This window comes from Xenopus laevis, chromosome 7S, assembly GCF_017654675.1.
Source record: "Xenopus laevis strain J_2021 chromosome 7S, Xenopus_laevis_v10.1, whole genome shotgun sequence".
Lineage (NCBI taxonomy): Eukaryota > Metazoa > Chordata > Amphibia > Anura > Pipidae > Xenopus > Xenopus laevis.
This window is the reverse complement of record NC_054384.1, coordinates 38,802,618-38,807,088: the sequence shown is the minus strand read 5'-3', so window position 1 is coordinate 38,807,088 and position 4,471 is coordinate 38,802,618. Positions and strand designations below refer to the sequence as shown.

Here is a 4,471-nt window from a genome sequence, read left to right as displayed (position 1 = left end):
TGCAAATGAAGAATACAGACACAAATTGGCTAACCAAACAGAAAAAATTGGGATATTTTAAATGCCCCGATTGTGTCACATGTAGATGTCTGCTTACTGGCACAGACTTTCTACATTCACCTATCATCTTATGTGGTTTACATCATTACTTGCCCTTGCGGCCTATATTATGTGATGAAAAGGCATGAACAGAAGACCAAAATCACATATGCTAAACAAAGGCAAAATATAATGCAACTGTGGAGTGGTAAAATAGGATTACCTTCTGAGATGTCTTTTTTTGTATAATTTGTTAATTGTAAGTGACGGCAAGTGAATTTGACATATGGATGTGGGCAGAAGGATAACATAAAATAATGCTGTCGTGGCATGAAAGGGATAAGAAATAAAAATGAGTGCATTCTAACATATTGGAAAAATGGGTTGTCTACATGATAATCTCATATAAACAGACCACAACATTAGATATTATGGAAACCTGAACCTACACAAAAAACGACTAAAAAAAAAGCGGGCAATAAAGATATGGTACTGTAGTGCTATTAATAAGAAGGACACATTACTGTGTAAAAATAAGTATGCATTTTTTCAAAAGTGAAGAACACTGCTGTAAGTACACTGTCCATATGTCTTGAGCATATTTCCTACAATATGTTCTGTTTTTGCATACACATAAGGGAATGGTTTGTTTTAATAAATGCAAAAGATTTTTAAAAAATGTCAGCCATGCACAAGCAAAACATAATTTTAATTTAATAAGGCATGCATTATGCACACCCTGTCCTAAAGGGAAAAAAACAAAACAACTACATGCAAATACTTCCTTTATTCCATTAGGGGTTTTCCTCATCATTTTTACCTCTTAAAGAATTATTCTTGCTATTTGCATACAATATTATATAAATACCCTTAGTACTGTCTAACTTAAAGCAATCAGAGAATTCTAAATTGAATCTTCTTGCCTGCAATCCTTTGCCTTCTAGCACAGATAACCATGTCTGGAGTTAAGGGTCATCAAACAAAATGCCCAGATCCATGCCCTCCACCACAGAAATGCAAAGATCGTAAGTATTAGATCATTTTTTTCATAGACTTTGTTCCTCCACCAACTAAAAATTAGATGTCATCTTATCAAATAATTAAGAAAATCTTTAAATGAAATTATTATTAGGTTTTATTGGACTATTATTGTTACATTTTACTGTAGAGGACATACGTTTGCAACCACATCTACATCATACTATAAAATGAAAATAAACAATTGGCCCTCAAAGAGATTCAGACTTCTGAAAACTGGGCAAGTATTTTCAAACAGCAACTGTAAAAACTTTTCTGTCATCAAACCTTTTTATTCAAATTTAATTTTAGCTTGTTTTTGTAGATCATTGTAAAACTTTGTTTTCATGTATATTAATATATGTGTGTTATGTTCTATTGCAGCTTGCAAGGATCCTTGCCCTAAGCCAGTCCCACAATGCCACGGTACTGCAATTTTCATGGTTTACTGTAATTTATCATATGTTCTGCAACTCACAATTATATATATATATATATGCATGCAAATAGGTTGATTTAATGAAATGTGCTGTTTGCCAAGGTCTTGTAACCCATAGCAATCAGATGTTTGTTTTAAACAGCTGACCAGTATTGGTTGGTATGTTACTAGGCTTTTTATAACATAGCCCCAAAAGAGAATATTGGTACGGTGTCATGCTTGTTTGATCCATTTTGCTAGTTTTGTGGACTAGATAATAATATTCTTCATAAATAAAAGATATCCGATCATCACTTCTAAAGTTGAGCAGCTAAGACCAGTTAGTTTGAGTTTGAGTAGATCTGATTACAATTTGCTTCTGCAAATTGCCAATGACTTAATGGACATTGTCTATGTGAGTAGCAAATTTAAACATACTAACACAATATTTGACGATTTTGCTGTAAGATCCGTCTGGGTCCATACACTGGGCAGTCTTATCATATAAAAGCAAACAGAAATAGGATTGCAATATAATACGGGACAAAGAATGCCCCCTATTATAATGTACAAAATCAGAGTAGGTCATATACCATGATGACTACTGGTGCCCCCACCCCCAACAGCCATTGGGGTAATTGGAAAGAGCCTTCACTGCTATACACAGTTGTGAACAGACACTTGCTTAGATATACAATATTCTAGATTTGAATTCCAATTTTTTTGGGTTACAATACAGTTTTTTTTAGAGTATTTGGGATTATAAAGTAGAGAAATTGACACACAAATTATCTATTAAACAGATTTATAACTACCATAATCTGCCTGTTGTGCAGTTAACTCGGAATAGGAAATGTATGGAACCAGCGAGAAGCCTATTTTTCACTTAATATTGAATTGTATGCAGGAAAATACTATTATATAAGTTACTGTAGATGTAAAAAGTATAATAATGTAAAAAAATTCCAACAATAGGTTGGTGAAATAATTTGTTGGATTTTTAAGCATAATATCAACCTCAAATTAATTTACAGCAATAGCTGTAAATTATTTTAAAAAAGTATTTATTTATACTTGTAAAATTGTTTTCACAATAAATGTATTTAACATTGTATATACATATATGGGACCTTTTCTCCAGAATTCATTAGACCTGGGGTTTTCTGAATAAGGGGTATCTCCATAACTACTAAAATGTATTTTTAAAACGTAATCTTAAATAAATCCATTAGGATTTTTTTGCCGCCAATAAGGCTCCATTTTATTGTAGTTGGCTTCAAGTACAAGGTGCTGTTTTATTATTTCAGAGAAAAAGAAGGGAATTGTTTTGAAAAATCTTAATTATTTGCTGAAGCTTATATGAGATGACCTTTCTGTAATTTGACACTTTATAATGGGTTTCAGGATAACAGATCTATAAAAATAAATGTACAGGTTAAAAACCAAAATTGCTGGAATACTGTGCTGCAGTGTATAAAATTTCTTAGCTATCCTTTCATATCTTTTCCATAGACCCATGCCAGAAGACTCATCAACATCAGGGGCATGGTCAAGACCATAGCCAAGGCCATAGCCAGGGCAATAACCAATCCCATCACTGAAGGATATAATGAAATGAGAATCTCGACTTTTGTCTTTTACGCTACACTAAAGGATACAATGAGACAACAATCTGCTGGTGGCTGAAGCTTTCTATAATCTAAAATGATTTCACAATTTAAAAATAAAAATCCTGGAGATTAATAATAAATGGTTCCATTTAAAGAGCATTTTATGTCTAAAGTTTTTTTTGGATCTCTTTATTTTCAATACAAAATCATTTCATTACACACCCTATCTAAAGTGAAATGTACAGTATTTTACTACAAATCATAAATAAAGCAGCAAGGTAGCACAATAAATCATTATGTTAAATCAGATTCCTTATCCTAAACCAGAAGCGCAAAGGCTAGACATCAATTGCAACTATTATTCAAAAAAGCACATTATTTTCATTTACAAAAAACATTAGTAACATACAATGTAAATTTAGTGATGATCGAATCTGACCCATTTCACTTTACCAAAATTTCAGGGAATGGTGAAAATTCGCAACAATGCATCAAAGTCTATGGGTGTCAATTTGTTTTTTGTCACGTGATGCCGCAGGTCAAATTTTGACGCACACATTTGTTTTCACCCATTGAAGTCTATGTTTTTTGCAATGAAACTCATCAAAAAATTTCACTCATCACTAATTGTGGTATACTGTGAAAATCATAGTATAGAAAAGAAAAAAATAGAACACTGAGAAAACAAATACATTAGCACATTAAAATGATTGTGGACTCTCCTAGTGCTGGATCACCCTGACAAAGGAGTTAATTTACTAGTGGGCAGGGGGCAAAGTGCCCAAAGCAACATGTTTTTTGCCCTTTGCACTGTGCCCATGAGTTGCATGCTTAGACGCAAAATAAAAACCTTTATCACTTGTTCCACTCAAGCACAGTCTCTAATATCTTATATTTTTGTACCAACACATTGTAACTATAGCTTGTAATCACTATTCTCATATTCATTATGGCTGCTAATATATTAACATTTTCCCATGGAGTATCCAATTTATAATTATCAGTATCAGTGTAGGAAAGGCCATAGCATTAAGCTTTGACTGTATTAGTGAGGAGGTGGATAACATTGAAACATGTATTGTGTTATCCATCTCCTCAATAAAAACACTTTTTAGACAAAGTTTACTGTTATGGTCTTTTCTTATGTGGAAAATACAAAACTATTGCATGCAAATTACACTTATTATTTTCTTTATTATGGTTTTTCTCTCAATGTTATGACTCTGACCAAGAAAATCCTGGTTTCTAATTTGCATGAAGCTCCCATTCCATTGGGTAAAAATTTCCGCTATGGTCAGACTAAAAACTTATGCAAACAAAATCAAGGACCGCCTCAATTGACCATTTGCTTTCATCCATCCAACTGAACCCCATTATTATATATCTT

The 4,471-nt window shown here is 32.7% G+C and overlaps 1 long non-coding RNA gene across 1 annotated transcript; it reads left to right on the top strand.

Annotated features, from left to right (window-relative positions):
- Positions 1-915: 915 nt before the first annotated feature.
- On the top strand, positions 916-3,243 carry LOC108703368. Its single transcript, XR_001933456.2, has 3 exons — positions 916-1,064; positions 1,441-1,482; positions 2,987-3,243. It is a non-coding gene; the product is annotated as an uncharacterized LOC108703368 (long non-coding RNA).
- Positions 3,244-4,471: the final 1,228 nt, after the last annotated feature.